The sequence below is a fragment of the Syngnathus floridae genome, chromosome 5, assembly GCF_059516105.1.
Source record: "Syngnathus floridae isolate MCC-2025c chromosome 5, RoL_Sflo_1.0, whole genome shotgun sequence".
In the NCBI taxonomy this organism is placed as follows: Eukaryota; Metazoa; Chordata; class Actinopteri; order Syngnathiformes; family Syngnathidae; genus Syngnathus; species Syngnathus floridae.
Window position 1 is genome coordinate 6,426,567 of NC_142417.1, and position 27,744 is coordinate 6,454,310.

Below are 27,744 nucleotides of genomic sequence, written 5' to 3' on the forward strand. Positions count from 1 at the left end.
CATTACAGAGCAGTTTATGAGATCAGCATGAAAAATAGGCTTGCATACATTATAAATGTACTGGCTGCAAAGTGATGATGTCATAGTCTAGGGCTTCAGATAAGTTTTTGTTTAGAACAGCCCATCTTTAATTCAGGGTGATTTTGCCTCTTTGTTGAAAGTCAGAACAGACGGTTTTCTCACTGTACAATAAGTTATTATTATTATTACTCATATTATGTATAGCCGGGAGCAATTGCAAATTACACAGTGGTGACTTTGTCACTAGAGGGAGACAAACTTATGGTACTGCTTTAACGCAACAAGGGAGCCCTTTTTTAACTAGGGACTGACGTCTGCGTTCATGGACGAGAAGGATTTTAGATGGACGAGAAGGATTTTTCTTATTGCAAAATTGCGTTAGAATATAATATTTCACCTTGTACCCAAACAATATTGACACCCACTTTCGATCAATAAACTTGTCTTCTGCAAATAAATATAAGGTTCCAAGTTTCATTAGACAATAGTGGATTCCACAGCTACCAAAGGGTTACATATACACAACAACATCCAATGCAATTAAATGTGCAGTATTAATTATTCAGTAAGCTTTCAATGTTCCTTTACTTTGACTGTATTTGCCCTGGGGGAGTCATTAAGTATATGTCTATCTGTGCAAGTGATCATTTTCCTCAAGTGATGGAATGTGCATGCTTGATGGGGAGGATCAATAATTTGCTTTTATGTTGTTTTACTTTTCTTTTTGCAGTAGGGCTGAGTCCATATTTCCGCATTTCGTTCAGGGGTGAGATATTCAATCATGAAATGACTCGCCTATTGCATTTTTTTCCACAATGATGATATTAATAAATCAGTATCTTTTTCTCAAATAGATTGTATCTTTTTAAGCTGAATTTTAAATATAGCTCTTGCATTGTCTCTGGTTAGATAGGGTTCAACCCACCAGTAAATTGTGAATTTCTCAGCAAAGGCTTGGTCTCCTGATTAAATCTGCACTTCTCTGCAATATTGCAGCGGCCGAGCAGGAAATGTCAGCTGATGCACAGGAAGACCCTTTGCTTGCCTCGCCCACGCCTCGGCAGCAAGCCATAAATCGACACTTCGTCTTTAAGGGAAGGTGGGAGTTTCTGGGAAAGCGTGTGACAACGGCAAAACATCTTGGATAATCGCCGATGGTGTTTCTGTGGATATCTTTACTAGAATAGGCTGGTCCGATGTGTCCGGACCAATCAGAGCGAGGTGCATAATCGCGCTTCCTGGAAGAGCGCAGAGGCGCACCATCTCAGGATGCGGAGGGATGCGCTGAGATCACTTTCCGATTAAATCCCTCATTGCATCACTACGTTGTCATTCTTGGTTGGGCATTTAGTCAGAAGACAATGTCAGAATGGGTATTCTTTCCTTTTTTAATAATTTATATTTGCAGTGTGTTTCATCTGAACTCCGATCAAACTGGCTTTTAAATCTGCTTCTAGGGAAGCACTTGCGTTTACTGGAAAATTGATTTGCTTGGAGCTGACTCACACATGAAGGGAAGAAAGAGCTGCTTTACTTTGACCACTAGGGGGAAGCAGAGGATAATAATAATAAATCACAAGTCGAGTTTTGTGGACTATGACTCAACATTACCCCACTGAAATGGGACTCATCAACAGTGACCATTTCTATTAGGTCAGCATTTAGTGTAATGCAAATCCAATGCAAATGATAGATACATGTTAGATAGATTCACTGTTTACAAATATAATCATCTTCACTTCTGATTGATACTGACGGAGTAACAGGAAAAAGGATCTTTACATTATCCCACTCAACCGCTCAAGCCAGAGTTGCTTACTGTTGAGTCATACATCGATCAAAAATGATCTCATGTTGCACAAGTGACCGCATGCCGCAACACATTAGAGTGCCCTTTACATAAAAACACCCTGAATATCCAGGTCAGAGGTGAACACGAGACCAGACGAGTTTATCTCGTCACATGCCGTCACATGCAAGAAAAAGAACACAGGCTGCTGATGCACCGGGTTCTGTGGCTGCATACTTGAGAGCAGGAGGGGAGCCATATGATGAGTGTCATGAGGTGTCGGCATGCAGTGGAACGCCAGCGCCCTCTAACCCAACAGGGAGGAGGACATGCGTTTGCAGTGACGTCACCGCTGCGGCCTTGAGCTCATCTTTGCAAGCAATGGCGTTAGTGGCCTGTGAAAGCCACAAATGTTGCATCCCTGCGGGCCAAGTAAACATTGGGCCTATTCAAGGGAGTTTCTGCATGCAACGTCAAATCCAACTTGAAGATGGGTGGGGTGGGGGGCTATTATGTAACACGTAGTATCCAGTGTCACAGTACAGTATGTAAAGGGCAGACTTGGACACAATCTTCTGCAAGTCTTTTGCTTGTTTCTAAGCAAAACAAAACATTCTCTTTGTGCACGCCCACAGGTAGTGCTAGTGGGTGAGAAATATCCAGTGCCTACTTTGTTTTACGTAAGACTAAAGCACTGCGAGCTATTTTTTGGCTTTACACATTTGGGAATAGTCATGGCCACCAGAATGAAATATCCAGTCCTGTTCAAAGAGAAGAGAAAGATAACATTGTGAAATTGTGCTCGGAACTGCAGGCGTAGGGTCAAAAAGGCCCTTTCAGCTCTTGCGCACATTGAACACTTGAGCAGGGAGGGTGTGACGTTGCGCATTTTACACGCTCAATACCAGTGGAACAGTGTTGAATACACTTCATTCTCCCATTGATGCTAAATTTGATACGATGCTACACAAAGAACAGTGATTCCACTTGAACTGAATTAGCCCGACATTTAATGCATATCTATGCCAGTGACATATAGTGACAGGCAGAACAATTAAATGTTCTTCGACGACTGCAGCATATTTCAATATACAGTATGCACTTTTGTGACATATTATTTACAACATGGCTCAGTAAAGTTTGGGAAACATTCAACTTCTATGACAGGTATGTACCCCACTGGACAGCTTGCAAATTGTCATTCATCGTTAGTCAATAAAAGTAAAATAAGTGTAGCATGATTGATTATGACAAGGCCAAAAGCACACAACATGGATCAAAGACTGAGATGATTTGTCAAGTGTGTCCTAAAAAATATTAAAACGTTAGTAGGTGGCTTCTGAGGAAAATCACATGCTCATGTCATTAGCTAGTGTCACAATCTTTCATTCCTGGGAATGTTTTTTTTTTTTCTGCAGCATGCCTTTGCCTGCAGAAATATCACTTTAGATATGTGGAATTCTCTTTCACAGTTTTCAACTGAGTTCCACTGTGTTACAGTTACACTGGTGCCACATGACTTTGAGGCTAAGTTGAGGCAAAGGCAATCAGCAAGACTAGTGAGAACATACTCAGTCAGCTTGTTCTAAAGTGACTTATGGTCTTGCTCGGCCATAAAGGACTTGACCTGTGACCAAAGTCCTGTTCTACACTTCCAGCGAGCCAAAATAGAGATGAAAATTTTTCATTGCGGTCTACAGTGTCTGAGTATACCAAAACTAACTTCTCAGGTTCACTGATTTGCAAAGTGTTCCATTGTTGTGAATGTGACCCCTCCATCACCCCCTCCTTCACTTTTGAGCACATGATGGCATAACCACCAGCTACACGGAGTACTATCATATCCCGTACTGTATGTCTTGCTTGCTACCCTTCAGGAACACCGAGTTGTTCTTCCTCTTTAGCTCCCAAGTAATAGGCGCTTTTTCTCAGATTGCCCTCACACCTCAATGTTCCACTAAGACAACCTGTGCACCGTGTCAACGTGACTCCAATGTTCAAACACCTTCCCATGTCTTTTCGCCTCCTCTTCACAGACAGTGGGAGGTATTTGCCGACAAAGGTTTGACATGGACGGACTTTTCCCTCACCGCAATGTTGATTTTCAAACACGCATGAGGCAACGTGTCCTGCCAAGTCGGTGCTTCACTTCGTTTTGATATTGGTCACTCACAGATGATCCAAAGAGCACTGAGCGTGGGGGAGTAGGCAGGAGCAAGGCAGGGGAGCAGGTAAATAAATGGAACAAAGAGAATGGTGCAGGACATTCTGACCTAGTGTGCAGAGAATGGAACAAACACTAAACGAGTGTGCATGTCCAAGATTTTGGGCCAACGTCATCTCCCCTGTACTGCCAGGCCTGTCAAAAGTTCACCAGCACAAGGGTGGTTGAACACACACTTGCAATTGTGCACATGCTGTACAGTCAAGCACACACGCACACACACTCTTAAGATCAATAGCTATTAAAAATGCACTACAGGCTTGAGTTACTCTTCCCTCTAATGTGCGCACGCTATGATTTGTCAGTAAATGCTCACAGGCGTTTTTCAGCTGCACAATATTACTGTAACTTGCATTATCAGCAGCACAGCTTCAACAATCTGTATTTGCAGTATTTCATGTCCATAAGTTGCACAATTACTTGCTAGTCTATAATGAACATGCAGCATTATGAAAGGCAGAAATATTGTGGCTATTATTGTTGTTTTGGTTTAAATAGTATGCAAATGTCAAGTATGCATTGTGGTGGATTGCAGAATTTAGTCAAATATCACTGAAGTGTTTTACAAAACTTTGCAGTTCAAATGAGCTTTCAGTTTCAAAGGACTCATTGTGGTCATTGTTTTTTTTTTTTTTGCAACATTTCTCCTAAAAAAACAACAACTATATACATTATATTTTTACACTGCAAATTTCAGCCTGAATTATGACTAAAATTGATCCAAATATGTTTACAATTTTGTGATCCAACAATTGTTTTTTGCTCTATGGTCAGCGACTAAAGATGCAATTAGGGCAACCATGGTTTGCCCGCCATGGCAAATGAATTCAAATGTTCTTCCTTTACCACGGGAAACTTGTCTTGACTGGTCTCTCACTGGATTGCACAAGTGGTCTTAATGTTGTATCCGGTAAGCACATAGAGTCGCATTTATAAATAGAGGAGCGCAGTGATCTTGTGGTTCAAGAGGCTCCAGAAACACATGACTTTCTTTTATAATTGATTTACAGACAGAAGGGGGAAACACTCAAAATAGCCCTCCCACCTAGAACAGGACGTCTTGGTTAAAGCACATGCTTGCAAATAAGCGTAACATACTGAGTCCAGATTTGGGATCATTTTGGTATGGAGGCCGGACGTTAAATGATGACCAGCCCTACTTGGTAGCATTCCTTAAACACGGTGGAGTTGGTCCCACACTGTCCGAACGGCGGGTGCAGAAAGCCCCCCGGGCTCACCCTTCCTCCCACTGCCATAGGAAAAGACACACGCTGCACTGTCAATAAGAGGTGAAAGGTTAACCGGGAGCCAGCCAAGAAGTCAGAAGGTCAGCGTTTAGGGTCTGTGTTGTAATTATGCCATCCCCTGGGTTGTGTAAAGAGGGGCTAGGCAGCTGTCCTCACCCCGGAAAGTTACATTAACCCTGGCTAAGTGCAAACTGGAACTGTGGTTGTCTCTTAATGGTTGCAGCAGAAGGATGAGATTTACAATACATCGATGAAAGTTGCAGCATTCAATCTTGCTGTCCACTCTGTTAGATAGCACAAAGACTGTAGTCATGTTTTCACCTTTAGTCCAAAGAACACCAGTGATAAAGGAAATAGTCTAAATTCAAACCATATCATCAACCCGTAGTTATCGCGGAGCACACAGGAAGTCAGACAACTTCTCCATATTTGTTCATGTGGCCTACAATCACTGAATGTATAAAAAAAAAAAACATGATGAAAATGGATAACCAGCCCCCTCAAACCAAGGCAAGGCAAGTAAAGCCAAGTCGGTATTATGCAGTGTGAAATCAGCCCCCACATTTTTTGGTTAGACATCCTATAAAAATCAATACAGTTCTTATTTTAACTAAAAAAGTCAAAATTTTGTTTGCAGAGCTTGCATTGGATCTTCTAAGCTTGCAGAGGGGTACCAAATAAAGTGGCCGGAGAGTGTAAAACATAATCAAATAGTCCCTTTGCTCACTTCCAAAGAGACATATGCTTAATGTCGTGCTTTGAGTGCGTGCTAAATGGGCCTATCTCGCTTTTTGGTGCAGCTGTCGTAATCCCCCAAGGGCAAGAAAAGGAGAGGGGTATTTGAGACTTATCATGCTACTCGACCCCCCCCCTTGCATGCTCCTCCTGTCTTCCTCAGTTTTCAGAGCCCACACGCCTGAATCACATCAGTACCCATTAAAAAAAAAAAAAAAAAAAAAGCTCACGCACGCATCAGAGTGATGATTCATCGTTAACCCTTCGTTTCTCCCCGGGGAGCACGGGTGACTCAGAATGAGAGGAGGAGGAGAAGGAGCGGGACAGAACATAATGGTGGCAAGTACGCCGAGAACCGGCAATGTTGTCGAGTGGCGCAGCGATGAGCCGTTTGGCCTTCAGTGCTCAGAGAGTGCCATGCAAGGCGGACAGTTCGAGAGAGGCACCTTAGTCACCACGACAACTGTTGTGCAGCACTTCTCCAAGAAACATTGTGTCTCTGCTTACTGCAAGCGCTGTTTGTCAGCTTCGTGGTTTATGACAAGGACTGCTTTTAAGCATGCTCTCCACTTGTTTTGATGCAATCTGAAGAGTAGTTCTCTGTTAAAATTGCTCAGGGACATCTTGGGCATTCTTTGCTGGCACGAAGACTATCAAAAGCACTGACCTATAAACCTAAGTGTTATATTGTTGAAATTGTTTCGATTAAGAAAAATCATTATGTGAGTTACTCCTGGCTGCAGTCCAATCAAACCTCGAATGAAATTTGCAAAAATACTCTGCAAAGAATTTTTTTTTCTGAGTCTTGCAATCTTCACAGAATCAGTAATGCTGGCCCATGCAATGTAAATGAGAAGTAGTGAGACTGTTTCTTTACCCAATCAGATTTTAAATTCGTTCTCAAGGTGCCAAAACGCAGATTATCTGGAAGGCCCAGCTAGCAAACGCACAGCCTAGTTCTGCACTGTGAAACAGAAATTCACAGTGGGTGCAAAAGAGGCCGTTTTGCAAACGTTGTGATCCTAATTGGTGCTACTGCGACCTTTTCAAAACCAAAGTAGAATGAGTCAGTGCACCTTAAAACATGACTTGGCTGCATGCTAGGAGGGAGAGTGCCTTACAGATTAAAAAAAATGACTCACGACTCTCTTTCTCCCTTTCGAGGGCGGTAGGCTGGTGCGCGTGTGTGGGCCCAGTGGGTGTGCGGTGAGTCGTCGGCGCAGCAATAATATCACTTGCAAAAATACGATCAGGTCCCCTGAGAAATCGGGCACGGGTGACTCAGGATGAGTGCGACAGCGATCAAGGAAGTTTCCTTTCATGCGTATGCAAATACCCTCAGCCGCGGCACCCATGATGCTTTGTTAGCAGAGTGGAGTTTCCCCTGAGTGGAGGAATACCCCGCCCTCACATACCCACACATGGTACACTCACCAGCCACAACATAAGCTACACTTTCATATGATAAAAGCCAATATGAGAGTTAGATCAATATGATATTTTGGCGAACTTATTCTCTGTAATTCGTTTGCTTGCCTGATGATTTTACTTATTTTTCTTACTTGTCAACTGAGTGATGAAGCACCAATTTTTTTATTATCATTATTATTATTATTTAAAAACAATGTATATGTATGAAAAAATTATAGATATTTTTCTACACTTTTCTAATTTCTAGATTTAATCCTGGGATAGACTATTTTATCCATGAGTTTAATGAAGACAAGCAGGAGAAAGAATGGATGACTAAACATGTCAGTTTTAGTCTCTGTTAACTTTATTGGTATCTAAAAGTCTAGACTGTGGCCAGAGACTGACAACTTAAAGACAGCTTGGCGGTAATTCAAGTTTCTACCAATAAACTGAAGAGGGTGGCTTTAAATCTGAACTAATCAGTTCTTCTGTTAAACACCATGTTGTTTAAGTGCGTAAATCAACTTAACTAACATCCTTTTCCCTAAACTGCCGCATCCACGTGGTGGTAGAGGGCCATAAAGACGAAGGCTTATTATCGGATTGACCCCTCTAATGGAGTACGATGACCTATGACCCGCACCCAAACCAGAGTCCGTATTGACCGAGAGTCAGCACCCTAAGTAAAGAAGGGGACGCTCGACCCGGACCGTCTCCGTGTCGTCGCTGGAGTGGGCGTGGCTTCCGCCGTTAGAGGAAGTGAACGCGGTGCCTGATTGTTATCTGGCTGCCAGGAAGTTCTTTTGTCTCTGGGGTTATCTGGCTGGCTGCAGAATGGATGACTCGAGTGTGCTGTGCACTGAAAAGCTGCTTTGCTGGAGCTGCTTGTAACGTACAACTCAATAATGCAACCGAGTATTTTCTTTTTTTAAAACCACACGCACAGTATGTCATCATTTTACACAAAGTGTGCATAATTACATGTGCAAAGTGCATTTCACAACACATTATTACGGAACCGAGAAGTTAAGTACGGTTCTCTAGTCGTTAGCATGTCTGCGGCGCCTCATAGCTCTGCAGTTTATGGTTGCAATCTCGGCTGCGGCCTTCCTGTGTGGAGTTTGCACGTAAACTCTGGACTGGTTGGTTGCCAGGCAACAAAACATATATTGACAAACAACAATTTCCACTCTCATTAAAAAAATATTGCCAATTTAGAGTCTCCAATGAACTTAATGTTCATATTTTTAGAATGTGGGAAAAGAAAACTCAAATTTAAGGAGCACACGCTAATGCGACATAGGAAGACCAGAGGCAAGATTTGAGCCCAAGACCTCATGATTGACAACGAGGCCGGCATACTAACCACAAGACCACGATGCTGCATGTGGTGGACTGAAATATGCAGCTTGATTGTAACTTAATTGTGAATTTGTGAGTCTGATTAGCACATAGCTGAGCGTTAAATTCCATTGGTGTGTCTCGTGTGGCTAGATACAAGCGCAAACATTCCCCTCATTCCTCGCCTCCCTGGCTCCTTGCCGTCCGTCTCTTCCTTCTACTTCTCCAGTCCTTTTTTTTCACGTCTCCTTTAGGTCCCTGTCAGTTCTCATTGTAATGTTTGCCCCTGCTGAGTCTTTTTTTTTGTGTGCACTTTAAATTTCACAGGAATTCTGAGTTATGGGGACCCCACAGTGTGAGCAGGCGCCTCCATGGTGGTCTCGCGTGAGCTCTCGCGCTTTCTGTTTACCTTTCGCATGTGTGCTTGCCTGTGACAAAACACACACACATTTCTGAGCACAACAGAGAATGTCGAGTCAACACGGTATTGATTAAATATGAACTCATCGGACACTTCATTAGGAACACCTGCACACTCTACGCTGCATTTAAATGTAACATCGAGTACTTTGGCTGTCACTCAAAACAAATCGGGTTCTTGGGAAGTACATTTGATGATCAAGGAGGTGGAAATTAAACATTCAACTGATAAATGTTGATTATTTCCAATCCCATTTGATACAGGCTTTGACCTTTAAGTGACTTGTCATTTTTTGTTGGCAAGGGTCGAGCTGTATTTGCGAGGCTTTGAGTGAGAAAGAGAAGAGAAGTTCGCTTGTTTGTGCAGGTGTCTCTTTGCTGGTGGTGGGCATTTACGATGCTCTCGCACACCCATCATTTGACACGTTTCAAGTGGCGACTGCGGCTCATCTGTTTGCATGCACGCAGGACAATGAGCCTCAGCCAGCCAATCTAAATGTATGCATTTGCGGCTCCAGTGGAGGGAGAGGCTCTTTTGGATCTAGATGTCGGGTACAACTCGGGATTATAGCCTTGGTCTGGCATTGGTTTTTACAAGGCTGTCTATCGCTATACGAGTTAGCAGCCCTGATGTTAACCACAGACAAGTAACATACACATAAGCAGCACTTTGTTGGCCACACGACCTTTTTGAGCAGCAGGGCGGCCCGGTTTGCTAGCGGCACCACACTTTGATTTTCTTGCCATGTCCAAACCGACTCGGTTTTAATGTGTGCCGATGAAAAAACGTGGCAAAAGATTAGGAACCATCGAAGTTCAACCCAGGACTCGGGTTAACTTTCATATTGTTCAGATTGTTTTTTTTCCTTGCAAATTATGAAACATGAAATAATGTTTCATGAGAAACTCTTGAGCTTCAATGCAACTTTACAAAAACTGCACTTTGATCTTCTTCATCTATGTTTAGGTTTCTGCACGGTTGCATTCTGGAGACTTCCAGAGAGGCCGCACTGTCTCTAGTATGCGAGGGTTGTGTAAGGGCTCTTTGAGTCTATTAAAAGCCTTGCAGGACATCACCTTGATCTTACAGAATGAGGCCTAGGCTGTGCTGCAAACTCAGGACACTGTTCTTAGCTTCAGGTCTGCGTCGAGAAAGCTCTCATCTGGTTTGCGTGCTGGGGTTAGAAACTCCACATGAAACCAGCTTGTTTAGAACTTTTTTTTTGCATATTGCAGCTGAGCTCTGACATGTGGCTTGCTTACATGCTGCTTTTATTTCTTGCTTTGCATGTCAAAACGATAGAATAGACTTGTGGGCATGTCAAGCCAAGCGCTGCTAAAACGGATCAGAGACTGTAAACAGTCAAGAACACACATATGCTCACAAATATACACACAGACACACACACACACATTTCCATTCACAAGCACAGAGTCACCACACGCTCCAGCCAGACAGCGTGTTGAACAGACAACTCTTGATGTCGTTGCAGCAAAGTCACGAGGGGAATGATTTACTGCTTTTCCCGCCAAAATGAGCGGGTTTTTCTTTTGCCAGAAATTGCTGCTGGCGTATTAACAGAGCACCCGCCCCTCCCCTTTCACTCAAGCTAGTCTTTTCTCCTGCAGGGGCTTCCGCGTTAAGACAGACAGTGGGAGTCATTAAATGACACATGGCACGGGGAGAGCCCTGCTAGACATAACGAAAGCTGGAAATAGGAAGAGCTTCAGACGTACACTCATGCAGTCAAGTCGGTGATAGCGGCCCAATGGGAAACCTGTTATTTGACAAACTGCATCAAGGGTGTTTACCCAACAATTAAAAGCCTGAGTAACAGTCTGCTGTCATGACAGACACTTTTTATTATCGTCTGCAAGGCAAACAGATCCGACAGAGGATGGATGTTATCCAATATTCGTCAGCGTTTGCGCCACCGTGTCACTCGTGCCTCGCTGCACGACACCCTCCGTATAACACCAACGCATGACCTTATTCCAGATGGGAGCCGTTTTTGGTCTGACAAGCTTAGACGCCCGATTAGGAAACACTGACAGCTAAAGATGGAAACCGCTCGATGCCGTCTGCTGGAAATAGAAGGGAAAAGTTCTTTTTAAAGTAACCACAAGAGCTAAAATAGACATTTTCAGGCTCAAGGCTGTGAGGGGAGGTGCGCAGAGGGAAAAGAAGGACTATCTTAAGGGGGGTATTTACTGCTCTCATCCACTTAAAGATGGGTAGATTCCCTCTCAGGCTGCCCTACATTCAAGAGATCTCTATCTTGGGGCAGCTTAGTAGAGCAGACAGATTACCCACAGCGTCCAGGTGAGAGGTGGACAAAATAGGATGTTGCGTTCTAAACTTGCCACTTGTTGATGCTGTCTGTGTGCATCTACGTGTGCAAGCACCATGCAACTGTTTGGTAAGCATATAGTCAATGGTGAAAAGCCTTCACACCGAACAAATTTTGTTTGCAATGAGTATTTACTAATAAATCAGGCACCTGCCAAATATAATGTGAGGCAACAAGAGCTGTACTCTGGGGGACTTTGGATGAAAACTAGCTTTGTAGCTAAAATCCGGCATATTTTTCTATTTGAAAAATAAAACAAAATAAAATGAATGAGGCTCACTTGTGAGTGACAGTGGGAGAATTAAAAAAAAATTCAATATTTGCACCTATTGAGAGCTGTTTCTAATATTCTGACCCAATCGTGACGCTAAATGTGCAAACCAAAATGCAATGTAAACGCTAAAGTCGAACTTGAGCTCATGCAAAAACTTCATGGATCAGAAAAATCATTTGTGATGGGAGGGAGCGTGACTTCCTTCCTCTGTTTCTTTTTCTCCATCAGCCTTTCTCTGTCAGGCTCGTGTGTTGTTCGGCCTCGCTCAGGCGTGTTCGGAGCGTCTCTGACACATCCTGCTGCTAAATCCACTTCCCTCTGAAATGCTTCAATCTTCTCTGCGTCCGTATACGCGTGGACCAAGTGCTGTGAGTGCAAATGCACACTAGCAATGATCAGCGTGTTTGGCCTTCCCTCCACATCTCCTACGTTGTCAGCAAATGACTAATAACATAACCTCAGGTATAAATAACATCTCACAATCTGCTCCCTCAGTGGTTTCGATACTCGCTCGCTGCGGATGTAAACAAACTCAATCTTTCAAGGCGATCGCTCTCATCCATGGCGTTTCTTTTTTGTGACACACATGCACACCTTTGTATGGCTGCATGTGGGTCAAATCATGTGCCTGTATTAAATGTAGACCTCGGAAGCAGGTCAGATGAACCGTTATGCACTGGCCCAGATATCTTAACCTATATTCGCTGCATTGTGTCAGGAGTGGGAAAATGGAGAAATGTGTTGGTGGGAAAAATAGAGTGTCACGTAAGCTTTTGTTCGGACTGTGGAAGAAGATTGGGTGTCAGGATAGTAGACTGTGATTTTCCATTTGAACTTAAGCTACGTTTCGGTCGATGGCAACGTTTGTCTTCCGATGCCTACAATTGGTTGGCAACCAGACCCAAAGTCAGCCATATTGTCTCCATTTAGCAAAATACAATTGTGTTGAGCCAACTAATTCTAAATATGCTGAGTGAACATAAGTATGGTTAATAAAGCAGACGCCATTATTTCTTTTTTTTTTTTTGGAGTAAACTACAGTCAGAGAAAAGCGTGGAGCCTGGATCAGAACCGCAAACTCAGAGCTGGGAGCCAGATGGGCAAACCAGTCGACCACTGTGCCACCAAAGATGTTGCCACTTCAAATGCCACATTTGCCAAGTTTTCATCCATGGCAAAATGTTCAACATGAAAAAATCCATTAAATGTTAAGTCAATCAGATTTTGTGGAAATTCTACTTGATATAATAATAATAATAATTCTACAGACAAAAAATTATTGATTACTGCCAATATCATTTTAGTGAAATCGATAAATTAAACAACCAAACTAACCCTAACCCTAGATTTATTTTCTTAGGAGCAGAGTTAAACAGAAATATAATTATTTTTCTTCGAGCACAGCCCTGCCTTTAAGTTTTTTGGCACATAACTGTAGTCTGATAGCTCTGCTTTGATTTCATTAGCATAAAAGAATATAAGACGGCTGCTTCAGGGGATGCTCCTATTTCAAGTCATCTTTGAAGCACGCATTTACAAAGCCCTGACAGAGTAGAACAGTAGGACTTCCACGACTGCCCTGTAATATAAGAAAACTGTAATTAGAGAGAACAGGAACCCTTTGACATGTCGAATTGTCTCTCGAGAAAGTTCAAAGACGAGCGACCGTAGATGCACTGAGCGTTTATGTGATGTTTCCTCATGTGATGGATTGCATTCGACCCGTTAGTGCACCATCTGGACAGGGCTCAGAAGAAACTACTGATAAAATATTCCGTTCAGTATAAAACCATGCATCACTCAACTTCATCGAAACATGCTTGTCAGTAAAAATTGTATCATAACTTCCTGTTACAGCCCATAATACTCAAGAAATGATGATAGCTGCTGCAACTGCAATCTTCCATTAATCCCTTGAGCAAGACTCTGACTCATTTATTCCTTTTCATCAAGCTCTCCTCCCAGACTAACTGCACCATCGCCCAGCGTTCTGAGGAAAGAATCAATATGATGATGGACACAGTGGAAAATGAAACGAAAGCATGTGGAAATTGGTTGATGACTGTTAAGGAATTTTCTCTGAATTTGAGATTTTATCTACAACCCACCAAAAATAGATGCAATTTGAATTTTTGTAATACAAGTCATGTACTTGGACATAGACATGTGCAAAGTGCTCAATAAATGGTTTGATAGATAACTATATAACCAACCAATCGCAGGGCACAAAAAGACAAACTACCATTTGCATTTACTTTTCTATTACCTAATATATGAAAACTAACAACTGAGAAAAGTACAGCTGGGGTTTTTTTTTCTCTGATTTGCATACGCCTGTCTGCATTCTGGAACTGACAGTGACAGCATAGACGGGTGGAGTAAAAACTGGGATGGGTATAGAATGAGATACTCCAAACTTCAGACAGGTTCCCTTCCCGTACATAGAGTGAGGGAAGTAGATAAACAAACAATGAGACAGTTTGCAGGCACGATTGCATCAGATTGCATGACACTGCTGCACATTCACTGATGAGTCACGCTTAGCAAAAGAGATTACCCACTGCAGCGGGCCACAACAGAAGGTGCACCTGGACAAGGGAACGGGATCATCTTCTGATACAAGCTGCTTCAAAAAGTCGGCCTCGCTAAAAAAAACACAATGCTCGGTTTTGAGTTTATGTTTATTACGAGCAGGTGACGAACTGCGTCATGTTGGGAGCTCTGCCTAACTTTTTTTTATTAGATGTGAAACTAGATTTGTCATTAATGACTTGAGACAGGCCATGAATGCCTTCGATGTACGACTGTTTGGCCATTCATTTCAAGTATTACTTAAGCCAGTCCTTCTTCGCACATGTGACCTGGGGAAAATCCTTTTTCTTTTGGGACATACAAGAATGAAGTGTAATTGCCCATCCACTACAGTAGGTGGCAATGGTGCGTTCAGTTCTTTATTTAGTAACTGGCAAAGTTATTCCTTGTTGTGAGTTGATCTATATTCCTTTCATTTTTCATTTATTGAATGGATAATTGGATATTGTTAATAAGAGCGCAACTTTATGCAGAGCTGTATTTTTATAGACGTGATACTGTTTATTGTCAAGTTTGCAAAATCTTTCCTTCTTTTATGGGTGTCGTAACAGAAATTGAGAAACACAGTCCTACGGGGACATCCACCAAATAAATTTTCTTCAACGTGGATGGTGGCCAGTCAACCTCAGACCAGATACAGACAAACAACCATATTCACATTCCCACGTCTAGACAACTGAATTTATATTCATCAACTAACCTAACTCGCATATTTTTGCGTGGGAGGAAACGGGAATGACGGAAGAAAAGCACATGGAGACCTGGCAAACTCCACACGGAAAAGCCCCAGACGGGATTCCGGAACTTCTGACAGAGTCAGACGTGCTAACCACATTCTCCACTTCGCCTGGAACAGACCGTGTGGAACCTCAGACGTTCCACTATAGAGTCCTTTTGAAGTGCTCCACTCATAACGTAGAAAGCTTTAAACTTTCCAGGAGTACAATACGGGAGGTGGAGAGCCGTGGGCGAGTTGCTAAAAAAGTAGCCTGTGACTAAAAGGCCAACGTTTGATTCCTCAAACTCCCCCGTTTGCTTCCTGGACATGGAGGAACTACTCACCACTCCTGTGTGTCATTATTGGCATGTGCTTCAGAGGTCACAATGCATTGTAAAATTGTCTTGGAAAGAGAAACAGACACATTGGAACTATAATTGCTACCAGAGTCGGGCTAAGAGTTAGTATTAAATGTAGTCTACAACCTGAACCTGAGTTTTATCATGGCTGATCAGACACAATGTCATTTGCAACAGGTTTCCAGTTAAAGCTAAAAGCAGACATCTCACATGTTATGCTCCTTTGTCCCTCTTTAAACAAAAAGCCTTTTAGCGCCGTGTTAAAAAACACCGGATGACTGGATCCCACCCTCCATTGGATGCAAAACAAGTCTGCTCTCTTACTCACAGCCACGTTACCGCGCTGATGACATCACAGGCCTTGCCTGGTTAAAAATACAATACTGACATTGTGATTCGCTCTCCGTATTCATGTCTCAGCTGGCTAAAAAAAGACCAGTGGTTCTAAAAATAGACCACAAACAATAGGTTAGGACTGGCGTTAATAAGGAGCTCAGGCCTTGCTGAGATTGTGGATTGCCAGGGGAGACACAAAGGCGTTGTTGTTGCTGACGTGCCACTTGTGGCCACAATGACTGCACAGAAACCGACCCTGAGCTGTTTTGTTTGTGCAGGAAAGTCCAGCAACAGGAGAAAACAGCAGACATGTTTTTGCTTTAATCCAATCCCAGACCAAAATTTTGCTACTTGTATATTGGGGGGATTTTGGAAAAAAAGGTGAAACCCCCCCCATCTGTGGGAAGCTTTTATGCGTCCTTATCGCCCAGAGTTATTGCTTTCGGAAGAATTTCCCCTTTCTTCTTTTACAAACGTGCTGGAGGTGTTCCAGACGCTCCTTCCGTTTGGATTCTGTGTCGTGCTTCCAAATCTTTGTGTTTCCTGCTCAGGGCTTGAGCCCCTCTGGCCCCCCCTGACCTTTACACAAACAGGAAGAGGCGCTAAATGAATACGTTTTAACAAACCCACTTGCATAATCCTGCTCAATCCCATATTTTTTTTCCCTCCAACCCTCCCCGCAATTCAATCCTTGATTAATGCCTTAAAAGGCGCCAGCATATGGGTAGCCGATCAAATAAGGGGGCACACACACACGCAACCAGGATTAAAGGTGCAACTGCGTTGGCTTTATTACTCATTAAGCGTAAATCTGATGATGGTGTGGTATTTGCATTTGTGATGTACGCAGAGCGATTAGCATCCTCCAGATGTTCCTTCTAATGTACTTTCTGTAGCAAAACAATTACTTATTATCCAGTTGTCAGTGTTTGCGTGTTTGCAAATTAAGCACAGCGGACTGCTATTAAATTAAAAATGTACCACTAATTGATGGTTGCTTATTAATGCTTGCATGCCGGGCTATTGTTGCATGGTTGACTTTCAGAAATCACTTTCACCCATTTTCAGTTTCTTAATGAAACCTGGAATAGATCATTTTCCACGTCCAGTAAAGGGGAGTTTGTTTTTGAAGAAGCGCACCCACAAAAGCGTTTCTGCAGCCTTCCAGTGGACTCACGATGAAATTGTCCGTGATAAGCCTGACTCCCTAAACATGTCTCCAGCCCTCGCCAGTTCACCGGGTGCAGCACACATGAGCGCTGCACCGTTCCAACCACATCAGAGGCTTTCCTTATGTCTTGCTTTTCATCTAAGTCCACATGATGTGTTTCCTCTCCCGCCCTTTATTTCCCTCAGTAGGTTTGTCCCATCTAAAATACCTGCGGCATATTTATGTATCTCCTTTCATGGCCGGCCAGCGCCTCAGAGCCACGTTTGCCTCAGGCCAAGAGCATGCCTGCGTTGCCAGCATGCAGAAGAGAGAAGGGAGTGAGGTGCATGAGAGGAACAAAGGTTGTCTTTGGCTGCTTTGTAATGGAGAGCCTTGGCAGCTGTGCTGCAGCAAGCTATATGTACTTGCATGTGGTACGCCTTGAGTGATGGCTCAATTCACAACGTCCAGAACGTCATTTGCTCTGCACGAGTCAATCCCTTCTACCTGATATTCAAAGCCAATGACCAATTTTTATAGGCAGACTGAGGCGCAACACTTGGCAATATATTTAAAACTGTTGTCAACAAGTGGAAAAACAGATATTTCAGTCAAGCTTGCTAGATTTGTTACAAAATCACTGCTGGTCAAGCAGATTTGCAGTACAGTAATTCCAACTGAGTGACGGTCTTATTCAGAACTAAAGACACCCAGTTCAATACATGTAATACATTTTGCTGCCAAGACAGCATATCCAAATTGTACCACTTGGGTAGAAAAAAAATTAGTAAATCCATGCCTGTCTGTCAAAATGTGTCTTGATGTGAAACCAGTCCATGACGCTAAAAGGTTGAGGCCATCTCCAAGTCACTTGTGCAACAAATATAAGCCAAATCATTGATTAGTTTAACTCAACTCTCATCACATAGTACCAAAAAATATGTCGTCATTTAATCCATAAAATTTAAGGATTGATAGTAATTAAAATACTAGTCATAAGCAATTCAAATATCCTCCAAAGGTCAATGGCTTTGTCATATTCCTTGAAGCGAGACATATAGGCAGCAAAAATAAGGTCAGTGTGTCAGGTGGCGACTATTTCACGTAACAGAGTCACTCAGATTATTGTGGTTGCGCTGAAAGGCCTCCTTTCAAGCGGCAGACCGGTGACATCTCACGTCTCATTAACTTGGAGCCAACAGGTGAAGAAAGCGCAGCTGCAAGAATCTGCATACATCTGTCAGAGGGGAATCCAGCAAGAACGTTCTGTGGCAACTGGCTTCATAAACATGCATCAGCTGGAGACTTCAAGATAAATAGTGCCATGAACATGCCCGGGGCGCTCAGTCAACATTCATGACCTCCAAATAATAGCCTGATTAGCTCTGTTACACCGAGTATTCCCAATTGAAATATGAGCGTGAGTAGAAGGTTTATTCCATTTTTAAAATAACAAACTCAATCATACAATGGTGTGAAAAAGTCTTAGGGCATCACTTTGTTTTAGTAAGCCTTTTCACAACTGTCAGTTTGACATAGTAGAACAGCAAATAGTTGGACAGATGGGATTATGCAAAACAATTTAGAACCAGGTTTTATGAACCATAGTAGCAGAGTGGCACATGGGTCAAAGATGGCATTTTAGGGAAGATCTGGATGAGGATGTCATCAAATGAAGTGACTAGCAAATGTCAGTTCTTCTTCCTCTAACGAGGAAGTAGAACGCCAACTGACAGAAATTAACGAAGACAATAGAAAATTGTAATATGAGCTACTGTGCATGAATTTTTAGAGGCTATTTTTGCTTAAGTGATCCAAACTATGCTGAAAATACATCTTCGCTAATTGCTACAGATGTCATTATTTAAATTCCCAAGCCATAGGTGATGCTATGGATGAAAATATTTTCTGGAGTGTGTTTCTTACATTTGCACAAAGCTCAGGGACACAGAGAAACATCTCAGCTCACATCTAATAAAATAGTTGACTATCTGGTAACCGACACAGCTCGCAGTTACTTCACTTTTTTTCCAACCGTCTGTTTTCTTCCAGTGTCCACCATGGCCGAGCTGATAAACGAGATTTAGCCGTACCACTTCCTCCTTGACCTTGACAAATTGCATCCTATCAGGCCTCAGTCCAACCACAGCTTGGCGTATGGGTCATGGGTCAGAGGGAGTGAGATAAACACCTGCTGGAGCAGTCTGGAGGCCTTGGTATATCTTGTGTTTCGCATCGTGGGGGTTAGGACTGCTTACGTCTGCATGAGCGTGCGGACATTTGGGAGGTAGTCTCAAAGAAATTCTGTGAAGGTCGGCTTTGTCCTCCAGCTGAAGAACAAGCCGACAGATGTTTGACCTCAGCGTGATTATCAGTAGGTCCCTAAAGTCAATCACGAGAAAGATGTCTGACAAATGACTAGGGGTGAAATATGTTAACCAAAGTAACACTCTGAAGAGTGCAGATTTCCGCCTAGAGGTGAAATGTTACACAATAAACAGGTTTTTGGGCCTCGTTGTCAGTCGTCAGGCTAATTTATGGTGACCTTAAGCTATGTTTCCATTAAGCGGTTAAGTTCAATTCGCCCCTGGAACAATTCAGTTTGGGAAACGTTAAACAGGGTTGTGTTTTCAACAATGGTTGTTCGAAATGAATAGTTTGGAATTCTCTCTACTGTACATTCATTTTATGAATATGTTTAGATGTGAATAATCTGGTAAAAATTTTATAAATGTATGCCTTAAGTTATTAATGTTGGTCACAATAAAAATACTGAAGTATAATCAAGTTTATTATCTTAAAAGCACAACCGCAATATGACAATATCTGCATTTGTTTTCAAAGCATTTTATTCTCTGTGTTTGGATGGATATAATTAAGACAATGTTAAAAACTATTTTTTTTAAAGTTATGTGAAAAGTGCCCTATAAACCGTTTTACATTTTTGCCTAAAATATTTCTCTCTATACAGCCTCCAATTATGATTTTTGTTTTTTGTTTTAGAGCAAGAAAAAGTCCTGGAATAGAAATCTTTTCATTTAATACCAAATCAAAAATCTATTTTTCTTTAAAACTAAAAAAGTGTAAATGGATCTTAATACACTAATTTTCATCCACTGGAAAATAGCTATCAATGTGTATCATACCCAACTGAACTTTTGTTTCTTGATGGTAACATTCTAAATGGTTAGAGAGTGCAGACGGCAATTGATTGATCTTTGTGGATTGAACCACATTTTAAGATGTATCTCCGCCTCTAAAAATGTGGTAAGTACATTTGCATAGTAACTAACAAGCTTTGCGTTAGGTGGAGTCAACATAAAAGGTGCTAGTCCTATCCCGATAACTAAGTGTAGTAATTAGGCCCCCCTTTGACAAGTTTGCTAAGTGATTATCCGCCATCATCTTGTCAATGTATGATTTTCAAAACAAGAAATAAAAAAAGACAGCTGCCGTCCCGGTGCGATTGAGCTGTACTAATATCTGCTTTTATCCTGTGTGGCGGCATCGCCTTTTGAAAAGCCATCTTAAACCAACCGCCCAGATAAACGCAGGAAGTAGTCTAAAAGAAGAAGATGGAGGTTTGTGGGAGGTGAGGGGGTGGGTCATTTCCAAGGAACCCCTGGGGTGAAGTGACAAAGAGGAACGTCCTAACGTTTGTTTATGCAAATGGCTTCAATGCAAAACGGCTTATCTGCTTTCGCGGAGCTGTCGAAGCTCTTGTTAGAATGAACACATAACTGACCCAAGTCCGGCCTCAAGCTGACTGTTATGTAGAGCACAGGTCCTTTCGTCAAGGCTTGTTTTCACGCCACTGACACGTGCGTTCTTGTCTGTGTCAGCATATTCCTGCCTTGGCTGCCTTGCATATACTATAATGGCCACGTGTCCAAATACTTTTGACTAGTGAGTGTAATTTAAAGTTAAGCAGCAAAAAAAAATGTGCACGGTCAGGGGAATTTCCTGAGCATCTGTTAAGAAATGTACCCAAGTACATCTATACACCCACATTCACTCGTGCAAATCTCCCGGCGGTGCGTGCTAACAAAGATAATGAGCTACTTATCAGATGGTTAGTTGTGGGATTAATTGCTTGGTCAGAGTTATTCAAACACGGCACCCTAAAGACGCCCCACCGGGCCGCACGGCTGGCTCCTCTGTGCTCCACGGCGAGCTGTCGTGAAGCTCATTATCGTGACTGGATGTGGACACACACACACACACACACTCACACACACAATTTATGTGACTTTAAAGTGCGCTACTGCTTTGGAGCCTTCGCAGTTGAGCAGATTTACCGTAAAAGGCCATTCTTTGCACAGAGTGAAAATGTACTTGAAGGAGAGGATTGACCGTAAACGCGACCTGCTGCGAGTGGTAAATGTAGCGTGGTCTCTCGTGCATTATTAATGACTCGCTTGCTCACTGTCCTTAAATCGGCAGACAAGTGCAGTCATTTCTTCTGAACACTTGCAAGGGGGTCTACCATATGCATTGCATACATATTATTATATTATGCAATATTGGTTATTTGTTTCAGGCAAAGGCTAGCTATTAATTTTAAATGACATGGCCAATGTTCACTGTAATTATATTTACTGCCCTGTAATCGAAATACTGTAAAATGGGTCCGATCGTACAATGAAACCACTGTAGGACACAATCCCTTTATTAAGGCCACAGGCAACTTTTAAGTCACATTTTCAACGGTCTTGAAAAGAGCATGGTTAATATTAAAGCATCAAAGCAACAAGTCTCAATGAATGCCAAAGACTTAATGCCAAGTGGCGTCGTTGGCTTGCCACACACATTTTCAGCATTATAATTATCACCTCAGTGTTAAAAGAGCTTATTAAGTGTCTTGTAATGTATTCAACAAAATGGACTGACTAAACATTGATAAAGAGTGGTGCCGTATATTCATTCATCACATCTCACTTTAAAAACAAAAAGCCAGATTAAAAAGCAAATGATCCTTTGAGCCTTCATCATGTCCCTAGCGTTTATGCATTTAAATTTCAAAAGAGATAAATGCTCGGCGCATTCAAGAGCTCTATAATCTGTGTTGATAATCGTTTCACTTTTGGTAGGGGTAATTGGTATGCTGCATTTTCTGCCAAACAAGCTCAACCCTTTCAGTTAGAGAGGCGTCTCCACAGGAATGTCATGCTCAACTATGTGTGCTGCAGCTTTCGAGGCTGAGGATGCATACCATTGATTCCAGTCATTTCAAACTGCGCAAATGCCCACGGGGTGGTTAAGGGAATGCTCCACGAGGCCTTATCTTCACTCAATGCCCGCAACAGCAGCTGCAGGCACAAGTGTGATGCTGCGTGAAACCTGCCGCTGAACATCAAGTCGAGCAAACAGACCCAGTGCGTCAGCGTTTAGCCATGAAGCTTGGTGAACTTGAACACACATTTGAAGCACAAGCATTTGTGTTGGCAAAGTGGCAAAATTATTTGCACGCTCGGGTACGGACACTTATGTTATACGGTTAAAAATACTTAATACAACTCCTGTATTAAGTTGAAGTAAAGAAATATGCATAAACTTAGTGCAGATGTTGCAAAAAAGTAACAAGCCTCTTTTGACATAGAAGTACAAAGAACAGAAAACTTGTTTTCACATGTTCACAAAACCGCTTAAGAAGACATACAACGTATTTGTACTTCCTGACTTCCCATCAGTGTATGACAGTAAACATTTTTACTTAATAACTGGAGAGGCGAGTTTCTAGTGATCTCACAGTTGTCTTTAATCCTTGTGTTAATCTCCATACATTCATTATCTCCTTGTCTTTGCTTGAGCGCGAGATTACAAATTGGAAAACAATGGTGTTATTTCCAATGGCATTAGTTGCCAACCTTGTTTGCAGGCCGGGCGATTTAGAGAGACAAAGAAAAAAAGCAGCCGATTACAATAACATCTCTTCTGTCGAGATGATCCACCATAAGTGATTTCCTTAAATGCTTTTTGCATGCGTGAAAATCCTTTCCACAACGCTCTGTCTCCATCTTAACACCATAAGTCGCTTCCATAAGGTTATTTATAAAAATGTTGCTCAGCCACCCTCTCCTGCGATAATCCATTTCCGTAATACGACGTCCATATTCCCGGTTTAAGGATGTAAAGATAGAATTAGAGATGAAAGAGCGAAAGGATGTGCATGTCAATAAAAATCGCAGAACAAAGGGCAAAACGTGATTTATTATACAAGGAAGCCCTTAAGTAAGAGCAGCTGATCCCCTCAGCCATATTTAGCTGTTCTGACTCCACACTCACTTTTCTTCTCTTTTGTTATGCTGCTATACATAAACTCATAAGCAGAAGCATAAATCCCAGGGGGTGGGGGGGGTCACCCCAGGGGGCAGGTTTATCCAACACTGATCCTGTGAGATTGCCTATGTGTCAATATACAAAACACATTGACAAACTGCTGCTCTGCTTTTTTTTTTTTTTTTTTTTTTGGTCACTGTTGTTTTCTGGGAAGTAATGTATCAAAGGTAGCGTTGTTGACATTCCACGTGGCAAGGACGGATCAGTTAAGGGACAGCTTGACTATGCAATGTCCGATGTTTACGTGGCGGTGCATCGTAAGCGTGCCTGTTGTAATTGAAACAACACTCTGCGGATAGTGTTACGTGTCAACATGGATTCATTCATGATTGTCAAGCGCAAATGTCAATATTAATTGATGTGCCGATGGTATTTGCGTTCAAATGCTATGTGTTTGTTTTTGTTCTGGTACTCTTAAATATTGGAAATGGGAGGTTCCACTGCAGAAGTCTCTGCAATGTTTACATTTATTATTTGTATTAATGATGATTGGAAAAATATTGTGATATGTTTAAGCCTACAAAGTTAATTAATGGTGTTAATAAAAGCAGTTTTCCCCTCTCCAAGCCATTTAAGTCTCCCCGTTAGTCGCGATGGTGGCAGTATAACGTCCCTGAGTTTTTTTTACACCTTTTGCGCCCGGCGAAGATGCCGTGCTCCACAAACACAAGAGACAAAACAATAACTTTCAAGAAAAAGAAGGCAGCAATAAAGAGAATATTTGAAAATCTGCTTAAAACACGAATTTATCGTGACTGGAAATTTTCCCACACCAAATCTGCTCTGCATGATTTGTGGTGACAGGCTCACAAATGAGGTATTGAAGCCTTCAAAACGCCCAAAAATCATACAATAATGACTTCCATTTGCAACAGCCTTGTGATTTTCTGCAGTTATGACTACCACATAAAAGTTACAAACTAGTATCGTCACAAGTCTCCCATGACCCCAAGACTTAACTAGCTTATTGAGAAGGAAATGCAGGGTCACCTTGTGATTACAACTACATTCCTACATTCAGCCAAATGCCGAGAGGTATTTTATTATAATTTTTTGTGTGACGTCAAAACAGTGGTTTCATAATACTGGTCCATGCCACAAATTTTTGTACTGACCTAAAACAATCAAATGTTTGATTGCCATTGGGATAATGCTCACTTCTATGCACACTTCTTTTACTAACGTTGCCTCAGCTGATGAAATTGTTCCAAGTTCAATAGTGATGTTACGAAACCATGCAAATTATAACATGTGACCCAATTTCAGCTGCCCCTCTGAGGTCAATGGTCAAGAGTCATCCACAACATCCAGACTACAACGCTGCGCTAAGAAGTGCAGAGTAGCAAGCAAGCGCACAAAGACAACCCTGTGCTGATGCAACAAAAAGCAACAGAGAACATCAAAGACATGTGTGAGAAGAACCCAGCCAGAGGCAACTCGCTGGTTTGCGCGCATGTTCTCATGTATGCATTTGGACACGGCAGCCAAAGCACACATTGGGCCGTGTGTGATTGTATCACACCCGCAGCGCTGGACTCTGAGTCCCGATGCAAGTCCCACAGAGAGGCTGGCTGTGCTCCCTGGATAATCAGCTGCTACAGGCCTTGATTAGCTCGGGAACATTGTAAACGTTATTCGGCTTCAGCTGTCCTGCGATGGATCGTTGGACGTCACAGAATAAATTCTTTGTCTGCCCGAGGGGAGTTGGGTGTGGAGAAGTCCTTGTTCGCTGGTTGTAGGAAAATGAGGGAGGGTTCAAGAGCAACCCCACCGCCCTCTTGATGGAGAATTCATAATCCACACAAACAGACTTGCTTGTTTGCTTTCAAGACTCTCTTCTTTTCTTCCTCCTCCTACCATCGGCGATTCACTCATAAACCTCCTCACTCAACAAAAAGCCGGTCAGTGGAGATGATAAAAAATGACATCTTCTAATGCCATGCTTACACAATCGGTACATTTTCTGCCACACAGTGGACCTCCAGTTGCTCCTCCAGAGGCGCTGTCATGTGAGACCACAAGACTAATGACAGCATATGCGAGTCATGTTATTCACATTGCCGGCTATTGATAGTCATCGGAGGCCGAGCTGTCCTGCCATAATGAGCGTGTGGTTGAGTGGCATGACTGCCAGATGAGACAGCGTCAAGTGGGCAGTGGTCACTGCAAAGCACATGAGGAGGTGCAGTGGGAGGATAGTGGGACTGTGGGAGTGGGAAGAAAGTGGGAACTTGTGTGGATGAAACAACAGGTTGACGCTTCAAGTTATAAACAAGTTTGCACTGTTTTTAACAAGCATGGAGTAGAGAACATCTGCCAAGACCAAACAATTCCAATTTGGCTCATGCATCTTCAGAGACAGATACTTAATTATCAACTTAAATTTGAACATGCAAACGCTACACAGGCAGGGAAGTATCTTAGTGTAGCAGTTCTGGAGACTCAAGCTTGATTCTTAAGTCCAAGGTGGTGCAATGGTTGGAGCTTCTGACTTGAGCATCTGAGACCCAAGTTGGATCCCACCTCACATTTCAGATAGCAAGAACATCAGTGTGCAATCTTGCATTCTTTAGAAACTCCAGGAACTTCTTCCAGCGACTTTGCGTGGTGGTAGAGATATTGGTTAGGCCTTGATACATTTTCCGAGTCACAACACCTTCCTTAATTCAAATACACATTTCCCCCCAAGGGGCAAATAGGAAACATAAGAATGCCAAAGTAAAGTGACTGGTATGGTTCAAACATTTTTTTCCATCGAGCGGGATTCACAGAAACTATCCAGAAGTAACACACTGCCTTTATTCATAGACACAAGATTATAAATAACCACAGTATATCTGGAGTGGATGAGTCACTGGAACTTCACATGTACCTGCGTGCTGCTATTTGAAGCTCCATAGGAACAAATCCGTTTGCAAAATGGTTTCCGTTATATGTGGATAAACAAATGTTTCAATTCCATAGTTAACAACCCGAACTGCAGAACAGGAAAATTATTTGTATTGAGTCAACTTTACAGTAAATCCCCCCCAGTCCATTAGGTTCCACAACTCCTGGAATAAGTTAAATCAGTGATATAGGAATACCCCCTCGGCAAAAAAAAAAAAAAAAATTACTCCCTCTCGTGCAAAGCTGAGTCGTCTGACTTGTCATAAATCCAGTATAATATTAACCATTGTGTCGAGTAATTCAGGAAGTAAGTTTCAAATTCAAGTTGAAATGACAAATGACTGACTGGAAGGAAGGGAGTCACTTGAGTATGAGCACATGGTCACATGGTTTCTCAGCGTTCTCTCTCTTTTCATCACAGGACGAGGACAATAACTGCCCTGGATTTTGTACAACTACTTTCACAAAGATGGATCATCTTGACCCATATTGTGTTTTGAGGCCTGCTGCAGAACACGTTGGCAAGCAAATAAATAGAACCAGATGACCAACTTGTTGAAATACACAGTACTTTTTGTGGACATAAGATTTATCTTAAAGGTTTGTATGTTACTGCATGGCAGCTTATTACAGTTAGCCCGAGATGCCCCAGCTATATATAACAAGGACTTTAATCTAAAAGGGGCCTTCAGTAGAGAAGTGCCGTGAAAAAGTTGCCTCATAAATGTCTGTTACATAACCCATTTGTATAGGTAAAAATATCTGATACACGATATGCGAGTGTTAATTTACATACATAATTTAAGATTTTCTTGCTGTTTGTTAGTTAGCTGGCTAACTTGGCTGCTTTACAAGGTTAATACATCATGATCATGTTGGAGAGCAGTTGAACGGACTTTGGAGTGCAAATGTACTCTATGGATGAGTCTGAATCTTTACATTTGTACATCAAACACAACTAATAAAAGTGACTTATTATGACGTAAAGCCATGTGCAAGTGCATCACTTAGAAGGTATTTTGGAGAGCACAAAAAGGAAACAAAGAATACTGAGGAGACATTATTTGGAAAAACAGAGGCAACACTTGTATTGGGTCTCATAACATTGCTACCAAACAAAGCAACTAATTCATACTAAAGACAAAGGCAAACTACACAAAAACACAAACCTTACTGTTTGCTTTGCTAATCTTTCTGTCGCGCCAGCTCATGTGAGGATGCTACAACAATGTAAGCAGTGTTGCTGAGTGCAGACACCATGTGACACTTCACATTTCCTGTGTATGCTTCCATATAGAAGAGTGTGCACCAGCAACAGACAGCATCCTGCTAAACACGCAGCATATGTCGCCAGTGTTCCCATCAAGTTACACAACGTTGGATCACATTGTCAAACAGGAGCACATGTGCTTTGCTGTCACGCTGATACTTCTGCCACAATACTTCTTATGCTGTCGGTTGGTTCACAGCAGGTACCTGCAAATGCAAGCGACCATCGCAACGTGAGCTGATCTCCAGGTGGGAATGTGCTCTGGGCCACGTTTCA

The 27,744-nt window shown here is 42.3% G+C and overlaps 1 protein-coding gene across 11 annotated transcripts in view; it reads right to left on the bottom strand.

Moving 5' to 3' along the window:
* The window catches only part of LOC148397790 (uncharacterized), a 112,042-nt gene that overhangs the window by 67,061 nt on the left and 17,237 nt on the right, over positions 1–27,744 (bottom strand). The window contains exon 1 of one of the 11 annotated variants that reach the window (XR_015858695.1): positions 7,159–7,370. The exons of the other annotated variants lie outside the window; for them this stretch is intronic. The gene's annotated coding sequence lies outside the window, so the exon portion shown is untranslated. Of the gene's footprint in view, positions 1–7,158; positions 7,371–27,744 lie in introns of those variants that run through there. 11 annotated transcript variants of the gene reach the window in all.